This window comes from Taudactylus pleione, unplaced genomic scaffold (assembly GCF_031769625.1).
Source record: "Taudactylus pleione unplaced genomic scaffold, aTauple2 ptg000173l, whole genome shotgun sequence".
In the NCBI taxonomy this organism is placed as follows: domain Eukaryota; kingdom Metazoa; phylum Chordata; class Amphibia; order Anura; family Myobatrachidae; genus Taudactylus; species Taudactylus pleione.
In genome coordinates this window covers 5,495,434-5,520,511 of record NW_028284575.1, presented here as the reverse complement: position 1 = coordinate 5,520,511, position 25,078 = coordinate 5,495,434, and the positions used below count along the sequence as shown (strand labels likewise).

The window sequence follows — 25,078 nt, the reverse complement described above, 5'->3', positions numbered from 1 at the left end:
AGATGTCACTAGTGTATAGAGCATGTGTGGAGGAAGGATTAGGTGTATGACACAGTAATGTATGACACAAGGGAGCAGAGCAGTGATGATATTAGTGATAAAGCTGTCACTAGTGTATAGAGCATGTGTGGAGGAAGGATTAGGTGTATGACACAGTAATGTATGACACAAGGGAGCCGAGCAGTGATGATATTAGTGATGTAGATGTCACTAGTGTATAGAGTATGTGTGGAGGAAGGATTAGGTGTATGACACAGTAATGTATGACAATAGGGAGCAGAGCAGTAATGATATTAGTGATGTAGATGTCACTAGTGTATAGAGCATTAGTGGAGGAAGGATTAGGTGTAGGACACAGTAATGTATGACACAAGGGAGCCGAGCAGTGACGATGTTAGTGATGTAGCTGTCACTATTCTATGGAGCATGTGTGGAGGAAGGATTAGGTGTATGACACAGTAATGTATGACACAAGGGAGCCGAGCAGTGACGATATTAGTGATGTAGCTGTCACTAGTGTATAGAGCATGTGTGGAGGAAGGATTAGGTGTATGACACAGTAATGTATGACGCAAGGGAGCAGAGCAGTGATGATATTAGTGATGTAGCTGTCACTAGTAGAGCATGTGTGGAGGAAGGATTAGGTGTGGGACACAGTAATGTATGACAATAGGGAGCAGAGCAGTGATGATATTAGTGATGTAGATATCACTAGTGTATAGAGCATGTGTGGAGGAAGGATTAGGTGTATGTCACAGTAATGTATGACGCAAGGGAGCAGAGCAGTGATGATATTAGTGATGTAGCTGTCACTAGTAGAGCATGTGTGGAGGAAGGATTAGGTGTGGGACACAGTAATGTATGACACAAGGGAGCAGAGCAGTGATGATATTAGTGATGTAGATATCACTAGTGTATAGAGCATGTGTGGAGGAAGGATTAGGTGTAGGACACAGTAATGTATGACAATAGGGAGCAGAGCAGTGATGTTATTAGTGATGTAGCTGTCACTAGTGTATAGAGCATGTGTGGAGGAAGGTTTAGGTGTAGGACACATTAATGTATGACACAAGGGAGCCGAGCAGTGATGATATTAGTGATGTAGCTATCACTATTCTATAGAGCATGTGTGGAGGAAGGTTTAGGTGTATGACACATTAATGTATGACACAAGGGAGCCGAGCAGTGACGATGTTAGTGATGTAGCTGTCACTATTCTATAGAGCATGTGTGGAGGAAGGTTTAGGTGTATGACACAGTAATATATAACAAAAGGGAGCAGAGCAGTGATGATATTAGTGATGTAGCTGTCACTAGTGTATAGAGCATGTGTGGAGGAAGGATTAGGTGTATGACACAGTAATGTATGACACAAGGTAGCAGAGCAGTGATGATATTAGTGATGTAGATGTCACTAGTGTATAGAGCATGTGTGGAGGAAGGATTAGGTGTTGGACACAGTAATGTATGACACAAGGTAGCAGAGCAGTGATGATATTAGTGATGTAGATGTCACTAGTGTATAGAGCATGTGTGGAGGAAGGATTAGGTGTAGGACACAGTAATGTATGACACAAGGGAGCAGAGCAGTGATGATATTAGTGATGTAGCTGTCACTAGTGTATAGAGCATGTGTGGAGGAAGGATTAGGTGTATAACACAGTAATGTATGACAATAGGGAGCAGAGCAGTGATGATATTAGTGATGTAGATGTCACTAGTGTATAGAGCATGTGTGGAGGAAGGATTAGGTGTATGACACAGTAATGTATGACAATAGGGAGCAGAGCAGTGACGATGTTAGTGATGTAGCTGTCACTAGTGTATAGAGCATTAGTAGAGGAAGGATTAGGTGTATGACACAGTTATGTATGACACAAGGGAGCAGAGCAGTGATGATATTAGTGATGTAGCTGTCACTAGTGTATAGAGCATGTGTGGAGGAAGGATTAGGTGTATGACACATTAATGTATGACACAAGGGAGCCGAGCAGTGACGATGTTAGTGATGTAGCTGTCACTATTCTATAGAGCATGTGTGGAGGAAGGTTTAGGTGTATGATACATTAATGTATGACACAAGGGAGCCGAGCAGTGACGATGTTAGTGATGTAGCTGTCACTATTCTATAGAGCATGTGTGGAGGAAGGTTTAGGTGTATGACACAGTAATGTATGACACATGGGAGCAGAGCAGTGATGATATTAGTGATGTAGCTGTCACTAGTGTATAGAGCATGTGTGGAGGAAGGATTAGGTGTATGACACAGTAATGTATGACACATGGGAACAGAGCAGTGATGATATTAGTGATGTAGCTGTCACTAGTGTATAGAGTATGTGTGGGGGAAGGATTAGGTGTAGGACACAGTAATGTATGACACAAGGGAGCAGAGCAGTGACGATGTTAGTGATGTAGCTGTCACTATTCTATAGAGCATGTGTGGAGGAAGGATTAGGTGTATGACACAGTAATGTATGACAATAGGGAGCAGAGCAGTGATGATATTAGTGATGTAGATGTCACTAGTGTATAGAGTATGTGTGGAGGAAGGATTAGGTGTATGACACAGTAATGTATGACAATAGGGAGCAGAGCAGTAATGATATTAGTGATGTAGATGTCACTAGTGTATAGAGCATTAGTGGAGGAAGGATTAGGTGTATGACACAGTAATGTATGACAATAGGGAGCAGAGCAGTGATGATATTAGTGATGTAGATGTCACTAGTGTATAGAGCATGTGTGGAGGAAGGTTTAGGTGTAGGACACATTAATGTATGACACAAGGGAGCCGAGCAGTGACGATGTTAGTGATGTAGCTGTCACTATTCTATGGAGCATGTGTGGAGGAAGGATTAGGTGTATGACACAGTAATGTATGACACAAGGGAGCCGAGCAGTAATGATATTAGTGATGTAGCTGTCACTAGTGTATAGAGCATGTGTGGAGGAAGGATTAGGTGTAGGACACAGTAATGTATGACACAAGGGAGCAGAGCAGTGACGATGTTAGTGATGTAGATGTCACTAGTGTATAGAGCATGTGTGGAGGAAGGATTAGGTGTAGGACACAGTAATGTATGACAATAGGGAGCAGAGCAGTGATGATATTAGTGATGTAGATGTCACTAGTGTATAGAGCATGTGTGGAGGAAGGATTAGGTGTATGACAGTAATGTATGACACAAGGGAGCAGAGCAGTGATGATATTAGTGATGTAGCTGTCACTATTCTATAGAGCATGTGTGGAGGAAGGATTAGGTGTATGACACAGTAATGTATGACAATAGGGAGCAGAGCAGTGATGATATTAGTGATGTAGATGTCACTAGTGTATAGAGTATGTGTGGAGGAAGGATTAGGTGTATGACACAGTAATGTATGACAATAGGGAGCAGAGCAGTAATGATATTAGTGATGTAGATGTCACTAGTGTATAGAGCATTAGTGGAGGAAGGATTAGGTGTATGACACAGTAATGTATGACAATAGGGAGCAGAGCAGTGATGATATTAGTGATGTAGATGTCACTAGTGTATAGAGCATGTGTGGAGGAAGGTTTAGGTGTAGGACACATTAATGTATGACACAAGGGAGCCGAGCAGTGACGATATTAGTGATGTAGCTGTCACTATTCTATGGAGCATGTGTGGAGGAAGGATTAGGTGTATGACACAGTAATGTATGACACAAGGGAGCCGAGCAGTAATGATATTAGTGATGTAGCTGTCACTAGTGTATAGAGCATGTGTGGAGGAAGGATTAGGTGTAGGACACAGTAATGTATGACACAAGGGAGCAGAGCAGTGACGATGTTAGTGATGTAGATGTCACTAGTGTATAGAGCATGTGTGGAGGAAGGATTAGGTGTAGGACACAGTAATGTATGACAATAGGGAGCAGAGCAGTGATGATATTAGTGATGTAGATGTCACTAGTGTATAGAGCATGTGTGGAGGAAGGATTAGGTGTATGACAGTAATGTATGACACAAGGGAGCAGAGCAGTGATGATATTAGTGATGTAGCTGTCACTAGTGTATAGAGCATGTGTGGAGGAAGGATTAGGTGTAGGACACAGTAATGTATGACACAAGGGAGCAGAGCAGTGATGATATTAGTGATGTAGCTGTCACTACTGTATAGAGCATGTGTGGGGGAAGGATTAGGTGTATAACACAGTAATGTATGACAATAGGGAGCAGAGCAGTGATAATATTGGTGATGTAGCTGTCACTAGTGTATAGAGCATGTGTGGAGGAAGGATTAGGTGTATGACACATTAATGTATGACACAAGGGAGCAGAGCAGTGATGATGTTAGTGATGTAGCTGTCACTATTGTATAGAGCATGTGTGGAGGAAGGATTAGGTGTAGGACACAGTAATGTATGACACAAGGGAGCAGAGCAGTGATGATATTAGTGATGTAGTTGTCACTAGTGTATAGAGCATGTGTGGAGGAAGGATTAGGCGTATGACACAGTAATGTATGACAATAGGGAGCAGAGCAGTGATGATATTAGTGATGTAGATGTCACTAGTGTATAGAGCATGTGTGGAGGAAGGATTAGGTGTATGACACAGTAATGTATGACACAAGGGAGCAGAGCAGTGATGATATTAGTGATGTAGATGTCACTAGTGTATAGAGCATGTGTGGAGGAAGGATTAGGTGTAGGACACAGTAATGTATGACACAAGGGAGCCGAGCAGTGATGATATTAGTGATGTAGCTGTCACTAGTGTATAGAGCATGTGTGGAGGAAGGATTAGGTGTATGACACATTAATGTATGACACAAGGGAGCCGAGCAGTGACGATGTTAGTGATGTAGCTGTCACTATTCTATAGAGCATGTGTGGAGGAAGGTTTAGGTGTATGATACATTAATGTATGACACAAGGGAGCCGAGCAGTGACGATGTTAGTGATGTAGCTGTCACTATTCTATAGAGCATGTGTGGAGGAAGGTTTAGGTGTATGACACAGTAATGTATGACACATGGGAGCAGAGCAGTGATGATATTAGTGATGTAGCTGTCACTAGTGTATAGAGCATGTGTGGAGGAAGGATTAGGTGTATGACACAGTAATGTATGACACATGGGAACAGAGCAGTGATGATATTAGTGATGTAGCTGTCACTAGTGTATAGAGTATGTGTGGGGGAAGGATTAGGTGTAGGACACAGTAATGTATGACACAAGGGAGCAGAGCAGTGATGATGTTAGTGATGTAGCTGTCACTATTCTATAGAGCATGTGTGGAGGAAGGATTAGGTGTATGACACAGTAATGTATGACAATAGGGAGCAGAGCAGTGATGATATTAGTGATGTAGATGTCACTAGTGTATAGAGTATGTGTGGAGGAAGGATTAGGTGTATGACACAGTAATGTATGACAATAGGGAGCAGAGCAGTAATGATATTAGTGATGTAGATGTCACTAGTGTATAGAGCATTAGTGGAGGAAGGATTAGGTGTATGACACAGTAATGTATGACAATAGGGAGCAGAGCAGTGATGATATTAGTGATGTAGATGTCACTAGTGTATAGAGCATGTGTGGAGGAAGGTTTAGGTGTAGGACACATTAATGTATGACACAAGGGAGCCGAGCAGTGACGATGTTAGTGATGTAGCTGTCACTATTCTATGGAGCATGTGTGGAGGAAGGATTAAGTGTATGACACAGTAATGTATGACACAAGGGAGCCGAGCAGTAATGATATTAGTGATGTAGCTGTCACTAGTGTATAGAGCATGTGTGGAGGAAGGATTAGGTGTAGGACACAGTAATGTATGACACAAGGGAGCAGAGCAGTGACGATGTTAGTGATGTAGATGTCACTAGTGTATAGAGCATGTGTGGAGGAAGGATTAGGTGTAGGACACAGTAATGTATGACAATAGGGAGAAGAGCAGTGATGATATTAGTGATGTAGATGTCACTAGTGTATAGAGCATGTGTGGAGGAAGGATTAGGTGTATGACAGTAATGTATGACACAAGGGAGCAGAGCAGTGATGATATTAGTGATGTAGCTGTCACTAGTGTATAGAGCATGTGTGGAGGAAGGATTAGGTGTAGGACACAGTAATGTATGACACAAGGGAGCAGAGCAGTGATGATATTAGTGATGTAGCTGTCACTAGTGTATAGAGCATGTGTGGGGGAAGGATTAGGTGTATAACACAGTAATGTATGACAATAGGGAGCAGAGCAGTGATGATATTGGTGATGTAGCTGTCACTAGTGTATAGAGCATGTGTGGAGGAAGGATTAGGTGTATGACACATTAATGTATGACACAAGGGAGCAGAGCAGTGATGATGTTAGTGATGTAGCTGTCACTATTGTATAGAGCATGTGTGGAGGAAGGATTAGGTGTAGGACACAGTAATGTATGACACAAGGGAGCAGAGCAGTGATGATATTAGTGATGTAGTTGTCACTAGTGTATAGAGCATGTGTGGAGGAAGGATTAGGCGTATGACACAGTAATGTATGACAATAGGGAGCAGAGCAGTGATGATATTAGTGATGTAGATGTCACTAGTGTATAGAGCATGTGTGGAGGAAGGATTAGGTGTATGACACAGTAATGTATGACACAAGGGAGCAGAGCAGTGATGATATTAGTGATGTAGATGTCACTAGTGTATAGAGCATGTGTGGAGGAAGGATTAGGTGTAGGACACAGTAATGTATGACACAAGGGAGCCGAGCAGTGATGATATTAGTGATGTAGCTGTCACTAGTGTATAGAGCATGTGTGGAGGAAGGATTAGGTGTATGACACAGTAATGTATGACACAAGGGAGCAGAGCAGTGATGATATTAGTGATATAGATGTCACTAGTGTATAGAGCATGTGTGGAGGAAGGATTAGGTGTAGGACACAGTAATGTATGACACAAGGGAGCATAGCAGTGATGATATTAGTGATGTAGATGTCACTATACTATAGAGCATGTGTGGAGGAAGGATTAGGCGTATGACACAGTAATGTATGACAATAGGGAGCAGAGCAGTGATGATATTAGTGATGTAGCTGTCACTAGTGTATAGAGCATGTGTGGAGGAAGGATTAGGTGTATTACACAGTAATGTATGACACAAGGGAGCCGAGCAGTGATGATATTAGTGATGTAGCTGTCACTATTGTATAGAGCATGTGTGGAGGAAGGATTAGGTGTAGGACACAGTAATGTATGACACAAGGGAGCCGAGCAGTGATGATATTAGTGATGTAGCTGTCACTAGTGTATAGAGCATGTGTGGAGGAAGGATTAGGTGTATGACACAGTAATGTATGACAATAGGGAGCAGAGCAGTGATGATATTAGTGATGTAGATATCACTAGTGTATAGAGCATGTGTGGAGGAAGGATTAGGTGTAGGACACAGTAATGTATGACACAAGGTAGCAGAGCAGTGATGATATTAGTGATGTAGATGTCACTAGTGTATAGAGCATGTGTGGAGGAAGGATTAGGTGTAGGACACAGTAATGTATGACAATAGGGAGCAGAGCAGTGATGATATTAGTGATGTAGATATCACTATTGTATAGAGCATGTGTGGAGGAAGGATTAGGTGTAGGACACAGTAATGTATGACACAAGGTAGCAGAGCAGTGATGATATTAGTGATGTAGGTGTCACTAGTGTATAGAGCATGTGTGGGGGGAAGGATTAGGTGTATGACATAGTAATGTATGACAATAGGGAGCAGAGCAGTGACGATGTTAGTGATGTAGCTGTCACTAGTGTATAGAGCATTAGTAGAGGAAGGATTAGGTGTATGACACAGTAATGTATGACACAAGGGAGCAGAGCAGTGATGATATTAGTGATGTAGATGTCACTATTGTATAGAGCATGTGTGGAGGAAGGATTAGGTGTATGACACAGTAATGTATGACACAAGGGAGCAGAGCAGTGATGATATTAGTGATGTAGCTGTCACTAGTGTATAGAGCATGTGTGGAGGAAGGATTAGGTGTAGGACACAGTAATGTATGACACAAGGGAGCAGAGCAGTGATGATATTAGTGATGTAGATGTCACTAGTGTATAGAGCATGTGTGGAGGAAGGATTAGGTGTAGGACACAGTAATGTATGACATAAGGGAGCAGAGCAGTGATGATATTAGTGATGTAGCTGTCACTATTCTATAGAGCATGTGTGGAGGAAGGATTAGGTGTATAACACAGTAATGTATGACAATAGGGAGCAGAGCAGTGATGATATTAGTGATGTAGATGTCACTAGTGTATAGAGCATGTGTGGAGGAAGGATTAGGTGTATGACACAGTAATGTATGACAATAGGGAGCAGAGCAGTGATGATATTAGTGATGTAGCTGTCACTATTCTATAGTGCATGTGTGGAGGAAGGTTTAGGTGTATGACACAGTAATGTATGACACAAGGGAGCCGAGCAGTGACGATGTTAGTGATGTAGCTGTCACTATTCTATAGAGCATGTGTGGAGGAAGGTTTAGGTGTATGACACAGTAATGTATGACACAAGGGAGCAGAGCAGTGATGATATTAGTGATGTAGCTGTCACTAGTGTATAGAGCATGTGTGGAGGAAGGATTAGGTGTAGGACACATTAATGTATGACAAAAGGGAGCAGAGCAGTGATGATATTAGTGATGTAGATGTCACTATTGTATAGAGCATGTGTGGAGGAAGGATTAGGTGTATGACACAGTTATGTATGACACATGGGAGCAGAGCAGTGATGATATTAGTGATGTAGCTGTCACTAGTGTATAGAGCATGTGTGGAGGAAGGATTAGGTGTATGACACAGTAATGTATGACACAAGGGAGCCGAGCAATGACGATGTTAGTGATGTAGCTGTCACTATTCTATAGAGCATGTGTGGAGGAAGGATTAGGTGTATGACACAGTAATGTATGACAATAAGGAGCCGAGCAGTGATGATATTAGTGATGTAGCTGTCACTAGTGTATAGAGCATGTGTGGAGGAAGGATTAGGTGTATGACACAGTAATGTATGACAATAGGGAGCAGAGCAGTGATGATATTAGTGATGTAGATATCACTAGTGTATAGAGCATGTGTGGAGGAAGGATTAGGTGTATGACACAGTAATGTATGACAGAAGGGAGCAGAGCAGTGATGATATTAGTGATGTAGCTGTCACTAGTGTATAGAGCATGTGTGGGGGAAGGATTAGGTGTAGGACACAGTAATGTATGACACAAGGGAGCAGAGCAGTGACGATGTTAGTGATGTAGCTGTCACTATTCTATAGAGCATGTGAGGAGGAAGGATTAGGTGTATGACACAGTAATGTATGACACAAGGGAGCCGAGCAGTGATGATATTAGTGATGTAGATGTCACTATTGTATAGAGCATGTGTGGAGGAAGGATTAGGTGTGTGACACAGTAATGTATGACAATAGGGAGCCGAGCAGTGACGATGTTAGTGATGTAGCTGTCACTATTCTATAGAGCATGTGTGGAGGAAGGATTAGGTGTATGACACAGTAATGTATGACAATAGGGAGCAGAGCAGTGATGATATTAGTGATGTAGCTGTCACTAGTGTATAGAGCATGTGTGGAGGAAGGATTAGGTGTGTGACACAGTAATGTATGACAATAGGGAGCCGAGCAGTGACGATGTTAGTGATGTAGCTGTCACTATTCTATAGAGCATGTGTGGAGGAAGGATTAGGTGTATGACACTGTAATGTATGACACAAGGGAGCAGAGCAGTGATGATATTAGTGATGTAGCTGTCACTAGTGTATAGAGCATGTGTGGAGGAAGGATTAGGTGTAGGACACAGAGTAATGTATGACACAAGGGAGCAGAGCAGTGATGATATTAGTGATGTAGATGTCACTAGTGTATAGAGCATGTGTGGAGGAAGGATTAGGTGTATGACACAGTAATGTATGACAATAGGGAGCAGAGCAGTGATGATATTAGTGATGTAGCTGTCACTAGTGTATAGAGCATGTGTGGAGGAAGGATTAGGTGTAGGACACAGTAATGTATGACACAAGGGAGCAGAGCAGTGATGATATTAGTAATGTAGATGTCACTAATGTATAGAGCATGTGTGGAGGAAAGATTAGGTGTATGACACAGTAATGTATGACACAAGGGAGCCGAGCAGTGATGATATTAGTGATGTAGCTGTCACTAGTGTATAGAGCATGTGTGGGGGAAAGATTAGGTGTATAACACAGTAATGTATGACAATAGGGAGCAGAGCAGTGACAATGTTAGTGATGTAGCTGTCACTAGTGTATAGAGCATGTGTGGAGGAAGGATTAGGTGTATGACACAGTAATGTATGACACAAGGGAGCCGAGCAGTGATGATATTAGTGATGTAGCTGTCACTATTCTATAGAGCATGTGTGGAGGAAGGATTAGGTGTAGGACACAGTAATGTATGACAATAGGGAGCAGAGCAGGGATGATATTAGTGATGTAGATGTCACTAGTGCATAGAGCATGTGTGGAGGAAGGATTAGGTGTATGACACAGTAATGTATGACACAAGGGAGCAGAGCAGTGATGATATTAGTGATGTAGATGTCACAAGTGTATAGAGCATGTGTGGAGGAAGGATTAGGTGTATGACACAGTAATGTATGACACAAGGGAGCAGAGCAGTGATGATATTAGTGATGTAGATGTCACTATTGTATAGAGCATGTGTGGAGGAAGGATTAGGTGTAGGACACAGTAATGTATGACACAAGGTAGCAGAGCAGTGATGATATTAGTGATGTAGATGTCACTAGTGTATAGAGCATGTGTGGAGGAAGGATTAGGTGTAGGACACAGTAATGTATGACATAAGGGAGCAGAGCAGTGATGATATTAGTGATGTAGGTGTCACTAGTGTATAGAACATGTGTGGGGGGAAGGATTAGGTGTATGACATAGTAATGTATGACAATAGGGAGCAGAGCAGTGACGATGTTAGTGATGTAGCTGTCACTAGTGTATAGAGCATTAGAAGAGGAAGGATTAGGTGTAGGACACAGTAATGTATGACAATAGGGAGCAGAGCAGTGATGATATTAGTGATGTAGCTGTCACTAGTGTATAGAGCATGTGTGGAGGAAGGATTAGGTGTATAACACAGTAATGTATGACACAAGGGAGCAGAGCAGTGATGATATTAGTGATGTAGCTGTCACTAGTGTATAGAGCATGTGTGGAGGAAGGATTAGGTGTATGACACAGTAATGTATGACACAAGGTAGCAGAGCAGTGACGATGTTAGTGATGTAGATGTCACTAGTGTATAGAGCATGTGTGGAGGAAGGATTAGGTGTATGACACAGTAATGTATGACACAAGAGAGCAGAGCAGTGATGATATTAGTGATGCAGATGTCACTAGTGTATAGAGCATGTGTGGAGGAAGGATTAGGTGTATGACACAGTAATGTATGACACAAGGTAGCAGAGCAGTGACGATGTTAGTGATGTAGATGTCACTAGTGTATAGAGCATGTGTGGAGGAAGGATTAGGTGTATGACACAGTAATGTATGACACAAGGGAGCAGAGCAGTGATGATATTAGTGATGTAGCTGTCACTAGTGTATAGAGCATGTGTGGAGGAAGGATTAGGTGTAGGACACAGTAATGTATGACAATAGGGAGCAGAGCAGTGATGATATTAGTGATGTAGCTGTCACTAGTGTATAGAGCATGTGTGGAGGAAGGATTAGGTGTAGGACACAGTAATGTATGACACAAGGGAGCAGAGCAGTGATGATATTAGTGATGTAGCTGTCACTAGTGTATAGAGTATGTGTGGAGGAAGGATTAGGTGTGTGACACAGTAATGTATGACAGAAGGGAGCAGAGCAGTGACGATGTTAGTGATGTAGCTGTCACTATTCTATAGAGCATGTGTGGAGGAAGGATTAGGTGTATGACACATTAATGTATGACAATAGGGAGCAGAGCAGTGATGATATTAGTGATGTAGCTGTCACTAGTGTATAGAGCATGTGTGGAGGAAGGATTAGGTGTATGACACAGTAATGTATGACAATAGGGAGCAGAGCAGTGATGATATTAGTGATGTAGCTGTCACTAGTGTATAGAGCATGTGTGGGGGGAAGGATTAGGTGTATGACACAGTAATCTATGACAATAGGGAGCAGAGCAGTGACGATGTTAGTGATGTAGATGTCACTATTGTATAGAGCATGTGTGGAGGAAGGATTAGGTGTAGGACACAGTAATGTGTGACAATAGGGAGCAGAGCAGTGATGATGTTAGTGATGTAGCTGTCACTAGTGTATAGAGCATGTGTGGAGGAAGGATTAGGTGTATGACACAGTAATGTATGACACAAGGGAGCAGAGCAGTGATGATATTAGTGATGTAGATGTCACTAGTGTATAGAGCATGTGTGGAGGAAGGATTAGGTGTAGGACACAGTAATGTATGACACAAGGGAGCCGAGCAGTGATGATATTAGTGATGTAGCTGTCACTAGTGTATAGAGCATGTGTGGAGGAAGGATTAGGTGTATGACACAGTAATGTATGACACAAGGGAGCAGAGCAGTGATGATATTAGTGATGTAGATGTCACTAGTGTATAGAGCATGTGTGGAGGAAGGATTAGGTGTAGGACACAGTAATGTATGACACAAGGGAGCATAGCAGTGATGATATTAGTGATGTAGATGTCACTATACTATAGAGCATGTGTGGAGGAAGGATTAGGCGTATGACACAGTAATGTATGACAATAGGGAGCAGAGCAGTGATGATATTAGTGATGTAGCTGTCACTAGTGTATAGAGCATGTGTGGAGGAAGGATTAGGTGTATTACACAGTAATGTATGACACAAGGGAGCCGAGCAGTGATGATATTAGTGATGTAGCTGTCACTATTGTATAGAGCATGTGTGGAGGAAGGATTAGGTGTAGGACACAGTAATGTATGACACAAGGGAGCCGAGCAGTGATGATATTAGTGATGTAGCTGTCACTAGTGTATAGAGCATGTGTGGAGGAAGGATTAGGTGTATGACACAGTAATGTATGACAATAGGGAGCAGAGCAGTGATGATATTAGTGATGTAGATATCACTAGTGTATAGAGCATGTGTGGAGGAAGGATTAGGTGTAGGACACAGTAATGTATGACACAAGGTAGCAGAGCAGTGATGATATTAGTGATGTAGATGTCACTAGTGTATAGAGCATGTGTGGAGGAAGGATTAGGTGTAGGACACAGTAATGTATGACAATAGGGAGCAGAGCAGTGATGATATTAGTGATGTAGATATCACTATTGTATAGAGCATGTGTGGAGGAAGGATTAGGTGTAGGACACAGTAATGTATGACACAAGGTAGCAGAGCAGTGATGATATTAGTGATGTAGGTGTCACTAGTGTATAGAGCATGTGTGGGGGGAAGGATTAGGTGTATGACATAGTAATGTATGACAATAGGGAGCAGAGCAGTGACGATGTTAGTGATGTAGCTGTCACTAGTGTATAGAGCATTAGTAGAGGAAGGATTAGGTGTATGACACAGTAATGTATGACACAAGGGAGCAGAGCAGTGATGATATTAGTGATGTAGATGTCACTATTGTATAGAGCATGTGTGGAGGAAGGATTAGGTGTATGACACAGTAATGTATGACACAAGGGAGCAGAGCAGTGATGATATTAGTGATGTAGCTGTCACTAGTGTATAGAGCATGTGTGGAGGAAGGATTAGGTGTAGGACACAGTAATGTATGACACAAGGGAGCAGAGCAGTGATGATATTAGTGATGTAGATGTCACTAGTGTATAGAGCATGTGTGGAGGAAGGATTAGGTGTAGGACACAGTAATGTATGACATAAGGGAGCAGAGCAGTGATGATATTAGTGATGTAGCTGTCACTATTCTATAGAGCATGTGTGGAGGAAGGATTAGGTGTATAACGCAGTAATGTATGACAATAGGGAGCAGAGCAGTGATGATATTAGTGATGTAGATGTCACTAGTGTATAGAGCATGTGTGGAGGAAGGATTAGGTGTATGACACAGTAATGTATGACAATAGGGAGCAGAGCAGTGATGATATTAGTGATGTAGCTGTCACTATTCTATAGTGCATGTGTGGAGGAAGGTTTAGGTGTATGACACAGTAATGTATGACACAAGGGAGCCGAGCAGTGACGATGTTAGTGATGTAGCTGTCACTATTCTATAGAGCATGTGAGGAGGAAGGATTAGGTGTATGACACAGTAATGTATGACACAAGGGAGCCGAGCAGTGATGATATTAGTGATGTAGATGTCACTATTGTATAGAGCATGTGTGGAGGAAGGATTAGGTGTGTGACACAGTAATGTATGACAATAGGGAGCCGAGCAGTGACGATGTTAGTGATGTAGCTGTCACTATTCTATAGAGCATGTGTGGAGGAAGGATTAGGTGTATGACACAGTAATGTATGACAATAGGGAGCAGAGCAGTGATGATATTAGTGATGTAGCTGACACTAGTGTATAGAGCATGTGTGGAGGAAGGATTAGGTGTGTGACACAGTAATGTATGACAATAGGGAGCCGAGCAGTGACGATGTTAGTGATGTAGCTGTCACTATTCTATAGAGCATGTGTGGAGGAAGGATTAGGTGTATGACACTGTAATGTATGACACAAGGGAGCAGAGCAGTGATGATATTAGTGATGTAGCTGTCACTAGTGTATAGAGCATGTGTGGAGGAAGGATTAGGTGTAGGACACAGTAATGTATGACACAAGGGAGCAGAGCAGTGATGATATTAGTGATGTAGATGTCACTAGTGTATAGAGCATGTGTGGAGGAAGGATTAGGTGTATGACACAGTAATGTATGACAATAGGGAGCAGAGCAGTGATGATATTAGTGATGTAGCTGTCACTAGTGTATAGAGCATGTGTGGAGGAAGGATTAGGTGTAGGACACAGTAATGTATGACACAAGGGAGCAGAGCAGTGATGATATTAGTAATGTAGATGTCACTAATGTATAGAGCATGTGTGGAGGAAAGATTAGGTGTATGACACAGTAATGTATGACACAAGGGAGCCGAGCAGTGATGATATTAGTGATGTAGCTGTCACTAGTGTATAGAGCATGTGTGGGGGAAAGATTAGGTGTATAACACAGTAATGTATGACAATAGGGAGCAGAGCAGTGACAATGTTAGTGATGTAGCTGTCACTAGTGTATAGAGCATGTGTGGAGGAAGGATTAGGTGTATGACACAGTAATGTATGACACAAGGGAGCCGAGCAGTGATGATATTAGTGATGTAGCTGTCACTATTCTATAGAGCATGTGTGGAGGAAGGATTAGGTGTAGGACACAGTAATGTATGACAATAGGGAGCAGAGCAGGGATGATATTAGTGATGTAGATGTCACTAGTGCATAGAGCATGTGTGGAGGAAGGATTAGGTGTATGACACAGTAATGTATGACACAAGGGAGCAGAGCAGTGATGATATTAGTGATGTAGATGTCACAAGTGTATAGAGCATGTGTGGAGGAAGGATTAGGTGTATGACACAGTAATGTATGACACAAGGGAGCAGAGCAGTGATGATATTAGTGATGTAGATGTCACTATTGTATAGAGCATGTGTGGAGGAAGGATTAGGTGTAGGACACAGTAATGTATGACACAAGGTAGCAGAGCAGTGATGATATTAGTGATGTAGATGTCACTAGTGTATAGAGCATGTGTGGAGGAAGGATTAGGTGTAGGACACAGTAATGTATGACATAAGGGAGCAGAGCAGTGATGATATTAGTGATGTAGGTGTCACTAGTGTATAGAACATGTGTGGGGGGAAGGATTAGGTGTATGACATAGTAATGTATGACAATAGGGAGCAGAGCAGTGACGATGTTAGTGATGTAGCTGTCACTAGTGTATAGAGCATTAGAAGAGGAAGGATTAGGTGTAGGACACAGTAATGTATGACAATAGGGAGCAGAGCAGTGATGATATTAGTGATGTAGCTGTCACTAGTGTATAGAGCATGTGTGGAGGAAGGATTAGGTGTATAACACAGTAATGTATGACACAAGGGAGCAGAGCAGTGATGATATTAGTGATGTAGCTGTCACTAGTGTATAGAGCATGTGTGGAGGAAGGATTAGGTGTATGACACAGTAATGTATGACACAAGGTAGCAGAGCAGTGACGATGTTAGTGATGTAGATGTCACTAGTGTATAGAGCATGTGTGGAGGAAGGATTAGGTGTATGACACAGTAATGTATGACACAAGAGAGCAGAGCAGTGATGATATTAGTGATGCAGATGTCACTAGTGTATAGAGCATGTGTGGAGGAAGGATTAGGTGTATGACACAGTAATGTATGACACAAGGTAGCAGAGCAGTGACGATGTTAGTGATGTAGATGTCACTAGTGTATAGAGCATGTGTGGAGGAAGGATTAGGTGTATGACACAGTAATGTATGACACAAGGGAGCAGAGCAGTGATGATATTAGTGATGTAGCTGTCACTAGTGTATAGAGCATGTGTGGAGGAAGGATTAGGTGTAGGACACAGTAATGTATGACAATAGGGAGCAGAGCAGTGATGATATTAGTGATGTAGCTGTCACTAGTGTATAGAGCATGTGTGGAGGAAGGATTAGGTGTAGGACACAGTAATGTATGACACAAGGGAGCAGAGCAGTGATGATAGTGATGTAGCTGTCACTAGTGTATAGAGTATGTGTGGAGGAAGGATTAGGTGTGTGACACAGTAATGTATGACAGAAGGGAGCAGAGCAGTGACGATGTTAGTGATGTAGCTGTCACTATTCTATAGAGCATGTGTGGAGGAAGGATTAGGTGTATGACACATTAATGTATGACAATAGGGAGCAGAGCAGTGATGATATTAGTGATGTAGCTGTCACTAGTGTATAGAGCATGTGTGGAGGAAGGATTAGGTGTATGACACAGTAATGTATGACAATAGGGAGCAGAGCAGTGATGATATTAGTGATGTAGCTGTCACTAGTGTATAGAGCATGTGTGGGGGGAAGGATTAGGTGTATGACACAGTAATCTATGACAATAGGGAGCAGAGCAGTGACGATGTTAGTGATGTAGATGTCACTATTGTATAGAGCATGTGTGGAGGAAGGATTAGGTGTAGGACACAGTAATGTGTGACAATAGGGAGCAGAGCAGTGATGATGTTAGTGATGTAGCTGTCACTAGTGTATAGAGCATATGTGGAGGAAGGATTAGGTGTAGGACACAGTAATGTATGACACAAGGGAGCAGAGCAGTGATGATATTAGTGATGTAGCTGTCACTAGTGTATAGAGCATGTGTGGAGGAAGGATTAGGTGTAGGACACAGTAATGTATGACAATAGGGGGCAGAGTAGTGATGATATTAGTGATGTAGCTGTCACTAGTGTATAGAGCATGTGTGGAGGAAGGATTAGGTGTATGACACAGTAATGTATGACATAAGGGAGCAGAGCAGTGATGATATTAATGAAGTAAGTCCATGAAATAACAGAAGTCTGAGCGCTTTCTTGGCTTACGCTGCATAACTGTTAAAGAGATATATCACAACAATGGATTATTTTATACCATGTAGAGATTGATACATATTATCCGGTTTCTCCAGAAAAATTGATGTAATCCCTGTTTACTGATGCAAAATTTCAGTTTTTCCCTCTTGTTACTGTTCCTATTTCATTTATGTGAAAAATTATTCTTTGATTTCAAACGAGTCAAATTCCCGGTAAGAGTCGGCTTTGGCACGACAATAAATAAACCACAGGGACTGACACGTAACGTGGCTGGAGGTGACTTAAGTGGAGACTGTTTTGCTCATGGACAACTATGTGGCCTTTTTTGCGTGTTGACGTCAGGAGAAAAACGACTCATGTCGTCTACGATGCAAACTTATAAGACCTCGTTTAAAAAAAGACTATCGCTGTAAATTCAAAATTGCTCTGATGCAAAAACATCGGTAACAATAGGGTAACATGGGAGCCTCACGCACACTTGCACAGGGTCAGACCTTACTCAGAAATTGCGAGCCTTCCGGTACGCAGTGAGAACTCAAGCTGCGTATGGCATCGCAGTGGCTAATTTATGCATGCCCCTGTAACGGTGTTCAAATGCACTGATGCGCCTGCGTTTCGCCCACCACTCCCAGTCAACACCCCCAAACGCTCACTTCCTGTCAATCACTCTGCGATGGGCCTGCGTGGTCTTTGCGATCGCAGTACATCACAGTGATGCCGTCGCACACTGCGATGCATATGCATGCGCAGTACGCAACAATCGTCTGTCTGTGTGCGTAATCGCACTAGTAATCTTTGCTGAATCAGACCCTGGTCAGGATTAATGGTGTCCTCAATGCTGAGAAATACAGGCAGGTACTTATCCATCATACAGTACCATCAGGGAGGCCTCTGATTGGCTCCAAATTTATTCTGCAGCAGGACAACGACCCCAAATATACAGCCAATGTCATTAGGAACTATCTTCAGTGTAAAGAAGAACAAGGAGCCCTGGAAGTGATGATATGACTCCCACAGAGCCCTGATCTCAACATCATCGAGTCTGTGTGGGATTACATGAAGAGACAGAAGGATATGAGCAAGCCTACATCCACAGAAGATCTGTGCTTACTGTAGTTCTCCAAGATGTTTGGAACAACCTCCCTGCCAAGTTCCATCAAAAACTGTGTGCAAGTGTACCTAGAAGAATTGATGCTGTTTTGAAGGTAAAAGGTGGTCACACCAAATATTGATCTGATTTAGAGTTCTCTTCTGTTCATTCACTTTGCATTTTGTTAATTGATAAGAATAAACTATTAACACTTCTATTTTTTAAAGCATTTTTAAGCCAGCCATACACGGTGTGATATGCACCGTGCAACGCGACGGGGGATCCGACGTCCGACATATCGGGCGGTCCCCACACACGGTGCAATCGGGTGGCCAACAGCCCGATATGCCGGCTCCCCCACCTGCTTAGCGCTGCATTGATCGCATCCCCAGATCGGCTGAACCTGCAGTAAGATCTGGGGGTGCGATGTATGACCCCACAGGTGCGCGCTCGGTCCGATATCATGCCCATACACGGGGCAATAGAGCAGCCAAATCGTACCAATCCATCGTATCGGCTGCTTTATCGCACCGTGAATGGGCGCCTTTACTTTGCAGAATTTTTTTCTACACCTGCCTAAAACTTTTGCACAGTACCGTGTGTCATACACACAGCATAGTAGAGCGGATAAGCATAAGGAGAACAGATGCCGCGCACATGCGCACAGCATCTGTTCACCAGTGTACAGTGAGCCTGGGGGCTGCCCAGCATCTCGGAGAGTGCTGGGCGCGCCCCCATAGTGCCGTAAACGGGGGAGCCACAAGGCTCCGACTCATTTTCCTGATACTCCACACCCTTTCCCGAAGCCCAGCCCCCTTTTTGGACGCCCTCACAAACTGTCCCTCTTCAGAGAACCTAAAAGTTGGGAGGTATGGGTTTAGCGTGCAGAAAGGGAGGGTTAGGTTTAGGGGTAAGATATTTACCGACAGGTGTCGGTATCCTAACCCTGATGGGATGCCAGCATAAGAATACTGACCGCCGGGATCCTGAGCCCCAGTATCCCGTACCCAACCTGTGACATTAATTAACTAATTCAGCCTTGGGGGTCTATTTACTAAGTAGTGTTAGGAGACAGAGGACCTGATTCAGACCCGGTCGCGAGCGCTGAGCGCTCGCAACCGGGTCAATGGTGACCCAGAGCGCATGCGCACGACGGAGCCGGCTCCGTCGTGCGCATGCGCGAGACCCGGATAGCGATGGGCAAGCCGTTGCTCTGGGTCTCACACCAAAGGGGGCGTGCTGTGGATGTTGAGTGACAGCACGCCCCCTTTGGTGGGCGGGCCGGGGGGGTGGCTGCCCAGACGGAGGCATTCCCATGAGAACCCCTACAATCTGGGGGCGGGCCCACTGACATCACAAGTGATGTCAGTGGGAGAGCTTTCGGCTCTGTTTGAGCCAGTGCTCGAAGTGGGAATTTAGAGGTGGGGGTATGGAGACTGAATTTCCCCCCCAGGGCCCCTGCTTCCATGTCACCCCATTGTACGTCTCTCACCCCACCCCCACACTTCTCCCTGCCTGCTCCCCTCTCTCACACCCTGCCCTTCTAACTGAATCCCTCTCTTCCCTCACCCCCTACAATACTAACTGCCTGCCTCCCTCTGTCTGCCCCTCTCTCTACTTCCCTCTTACCTGCGGTCCTGCGCTGCTGGAACGGAGCTGCCAGGAGCACCGGGTCTTCGTTGCTGCTCCAGTAGTGCGAGCCAATGAGAAGCTGCCACTTGGCAGCTTCTCATTGGCTGGCGGCCGCGAGCCCCGTGATTGGCTGGCGGCTGCGAGCCCAGTGATTGGCTGGCGGCCGCAAGCACTGCAATTGGCTGGCAGCCAGAATGCGCTGTTTACAATGCAGCCAGGACCAGGTGGCTGCTTTGTCCCGGGTATATGCCAGCCGCTGATCGAGATGTGTCCCCTGCGGGACACATCTCTACACATTGCCGCTGCTGCTCCAGCGCTGGGATGCCATACTGCATCCCAGCGCTGTTGCATTCTCTTCTGCGGCTAAAATGAAGTGGGGCCGGGAAGTGGCGGTATGTCATACCGCCGTATACCGCCCCACTTCGACCACTGGTTTGAGCCGAAAGCTCTCTGGGGCTTGCGGCAATGAGACCATCGCGACCATCTTCCTGGCCGCTCGCTATAGCTGTGGATGGTCACCCACAGCTATGCGAGTGGCCAGGAGGCCGTTCTAAAAAAAAAAAAGACTGGCCCTGATTCAGAGCCAGAGTGATAAGTTATAACAAAATGATAAGGTGCCAGCCAATCAGCTCCCAACTGTCATCTCACAGGCTGTGTTTGAAAACTGACAGTTAGGAGCTGATTGGCTGGCACCTTATCACTTACTTATCACTTTTCACTCTGGGCCTCATTCAGAGGCGGTCGGAGGATGCAAGCGGTCGCTCAGAAACTGGGCGGCCACTTGCATCCTGACCGCCCGCCTCTGTTGCGGTCGTTAGGCTGTGGGTTAACACCCACAGCTCTAACGACCGCTCGGGTGATGGTTGCGATGGTCATAGACCATCGCGACCATCGGGGCTTACGACGAGACCCTAGGGTAGGGTCTCACTTGTCGTAAGCCCGGGGAGCTTCTGGCTCTGTCAGAGCCGGAAGCTCTCCACCGACATCACTAGTGATGTCAGTGGGGCCTCCCCCAAACGGTAGGCGTTCCCATGAGAATGCCTCCGTTTGGGCTACCACCCCCCCAGCCCGCCTCCCAAACGGGGCGAGCTGTCAATCAACATCGACAGCTCGCCCCCTTTGGAAAGAGACCCGCTATGACCAGCGCTGTCGGTCGTAGCGGGTCTCACGCATGCGCACGAGGGAGCCGGCTCCCTCGTGCGCATGCGCAGTGGCAAAACATTGAGGCCGTACGGCCGCCTCTGAATAAGGTCCTCTGTCTCCTATTGGTCTGGTGGGACAGCAGTAGGAAAAGTAGAGTATTACCATATTGGGAAATAAGTCAGTCAGATAACACTTTTACAGTGACCAGAGAATAGTAAATGATTGTGGTCTTGTATAACATTAAACCGGATGACTCATGAGATTATTTACAGTAATCACATACTATTCAGGGACTGTCCTTGGTTCTAAAGATTTGTCCTTGGAATACAGCTAGCAACTGCACCGAACTCTTTCACTTTATATTCTGCCCCTCAGGGGTTTATTTAATAATGTGCGATTTTTTAAAAATCACTGATATTCTGCGATTGTTGTGTTGTGATTTAAAGCGGCAAAGCATAGGTAAGCTAGTGACCACATCTTTACACAAGGAGAGTGACAGAACCTGTACTGCCGGGTATCGTACGTTGGCATCACCATCTCAGGATGGCATTAGCAGATGTGACAAGTACGAAAAAAAACCCCCATTCAAATAAAGTATTTTCTTGTTTAATGTATAATAAAATAGATTTTTATTTTTGAAAATTTTTATTTTTAATTGGAAGCCTGAGATTGGCGCAGTCTGCTGTGTAACCGGGTCACGCATGTGCAGTAGAGATCCTTACTGGCTGGCGATCCTTACTGGCTGGCGGCCTGCATGGATGGGAGCTGAACTTTTTTTCTCTAATAGACCCCCAAAAATATTTTCTATCACCACAATCATATCTGGGCTGTTTGATAAATAGATCCATGAATATTTATGGTCTTGTATATATTCCCTGGCAACAAAGTATTCCTGGAAATAATAATTGAATACTGTGCGATCGACAGAAATGACAAATGTTTCCACATTCTGTGGCCACCATGGCTATTAGACCATGACCTGTGGCCACCATGGCTGTTAGACCATGACCCGTGGCCACCATGGCTGTTAGACCATGACCGGTGGCCACCATGGCTGTTAGACCATGACCGGTGGCCACCATGGCTGTTAGACCATGACCTGTGGCCACCATGGCTGTTAGACCATGACCTGTGGTCACCATGGCTGTTAGACCATGACCTGTGGCCACCATGGCTGTTAGACCATGACCTGTGGCCACCTTGGCTGTTAGACCATGACACAAGGCCACCACGGCTGTTAGACCATGACACAAGGCCACCACGGCTGTTAGACCATAACATGAGGCCACCGTTGCTGCTATATTTAAGCTGGGTACACATTATAAGATATATTGTGCAATGTTGGTAGTTTTGACCAATCTGCATGACCATCGTATAGTGTGTACCCCCAATCCGTCATTCCCATCCATTGTTCATTGAATTGTCCCATTGGATGGATATGTCCTGTACGTCCAATGGGACGATTCCACAGACGTGTTGTTACATGAAGCATGTAATATATTGTGTCATTTTACGACGGAACGTATCATTTGTACAGCATGACAATATATTGTTACATCTCATCGCAGCCAATTCGCACCGTTGTTCAAGTGTGCACCCAGTTTTAATCAATGACAGGTGGCCACCATTACTGTTAAGGCCCCCATACACTAACGATAGATTGGGGCAATTCGCTGATCCCCAGTATCAGGTGAAATCCAACATGTTGGTTTACACAGATTTGCCGATAATGGTCGTAATTAACAAATCGAGGACTTTTAACATATGGATTTTCTCTGATCCCCCGACAGATTGGTGATCATTGATGGTCGGTGTTTCCGATCTGCTCAGGGATCGGGCATTCTGTCAGCAGATGTATTGGCCCCTTTAGACTTAAGCTGGCCACACACATGGCGATCTGCACACGATCAGCCGATGTGTACGATTTGTGTACGATTTCCCTTGAAAACTCTCCCCGGCAGCTCTGCACACAATTTGGTGTCCAATCTTCAAACGATCTCTCCTTCATCCAGGCTTTCACACTACATCGCCTCCTAGATTGTTATATCTGCCCTTCTGCACGGCAGATCTGAATATGCGATGTGCGACCAGAGGGGACGCGCATCGCATCGTGATCGATTTACTCAGGATTTGGCCATATTTTACACGATCTGTCATTCCAATGTGTCGAAATCGGCCAGATCGGGTAAAATATCGCTATGTGTGTGGCCAGCTTGAGACCATGGCATGTGACCACCATTGCTGTTAGACCATGGAATGTGGCCACCATGACTGTTAGACATTCACAATGACATGTGGCCACCATGGCATGTTACCACCATTGCTGTTAGACCATGGCATGTGGCCACCATGACTGTTAGACATTCACAATGGCATGTTACCACCATTGCTGTTAGACCATGGCATGTGGCCACCATGGCTGTTAGACATTCACAATGACATGTGGCCACCACAGCTGTTAGTTTCCAGCGTCATTGCCTACCATCCAAGTGGGCATAGAGGGGGAATATAACCTTGTGGCGAGCTTAGCGAGCCACCGAGCCCGCAAGGGGACAACTTTCCTTTTTAGGTGGCGACAACTTTCTTCTTTAGGTGGCAGCCCCCTATTCTAGTCATAACCGTGGCCTTAATGGGCATTGAACTGCACTTCCGTCCTCACTCATGTCACTCCCAGAGTCCCAGGTCCCTAGCATGAAGGGGAAATAAGCTCTACCATGTGGGTAATGTGGCTACTGAGGTTTCGTTTTTGCTGATTCAGTAAAACTATAAATACATCATAATACCTGGTCTTTCATTCTGCTCCTTAGCAATAATAGGACAGACAGTCACTCACTGTACAGATAGTGAATCGGTGACTCCTTGGTAAGTGACATTAGTAGTATATAATCACGGCAGATGCTGCCCCCTTGTGGACGTGGAGACAATGTAGCCACAGACAGGAAGCTGCTTGCTTGCTTACTGCGTACTGGCTGGGTTGCGGTCAGATAGATCCCCTTCAGTGAATGTGCCCTGACGTCATTATGAGCCCTGCCCTGTCCAGCTCTGGGAATCTCCTGTCCTGTAGTATTGGGGTGATGAAGCTCCCGGTGACCCGACACTCACAGACTCCTGTATAGGTAGGTGGTGCACATACAGTGATACATATGCTGCAGTGTCCTGTGTGAGAGACGTGGACAAACAGGAAGTTCCTGCTCTGTGTATTGTATGTGTATTGTATGTACATTGTATGTGTTCTGTATGTGCATTGTATGTGTTCTGTATGTGTATATTGTATGTGTTCTGTATGTGTATTGTATATGTGCAGTGTATGTGTATTTATGTGTATTGTATGTGTATTGTATGTGTGCAGTGTATGTGTTCTGTATGTGTACTCTATGTGTATTGTATGTGTATTGTATGTGTTCTGTATGTGCATTGTATGTGTTCTGTATGTGTATATTGTATGTACATTGTATGTGTTCTGTATGTGTATTGTATGTGTGCAGTGTATGTGTGTTTTATGTGTGCAGTGTATGTGTTCTGTATGTGTACTCTATGTGTATTGTATGTGTATTGTATGTGTTCTGTATGTGCATTGTTTGTGTTCTGTATGTGCATTTTATGTGTTCTGTATG

The 25,078-nt window shown here is 44.2% G+C and overlaps 1 protein-coding gene across 2 annotated transcripts in view; it reads left to right on the top strand.

The window, feature by feature from the left end:
- CFLAR (CASP8 and FADD like apoptosis regulator) overlaps positions 1-25,078 on the top strand; it is a 99,961-nt gene that overhangs the window by 26,348 nt on the left and 48,535 nt on the right. Inside the window, exon 1 of one of the 2 annotated variants that reach the window (XM_088475502.1) lies at positions 24,392-24,580. The exons of the other annotated variant lie outside the window; for it this stretch is intronic. The gene's annotated coding sequence lies outside the window, so the exon portion shown is untranslated. Of the gene's footprint in view, positions 1-24,391; positions 24,581-25,078 lie in introns of those variants that run through there. 2 annotated transcript variants of the gene reach the window in all.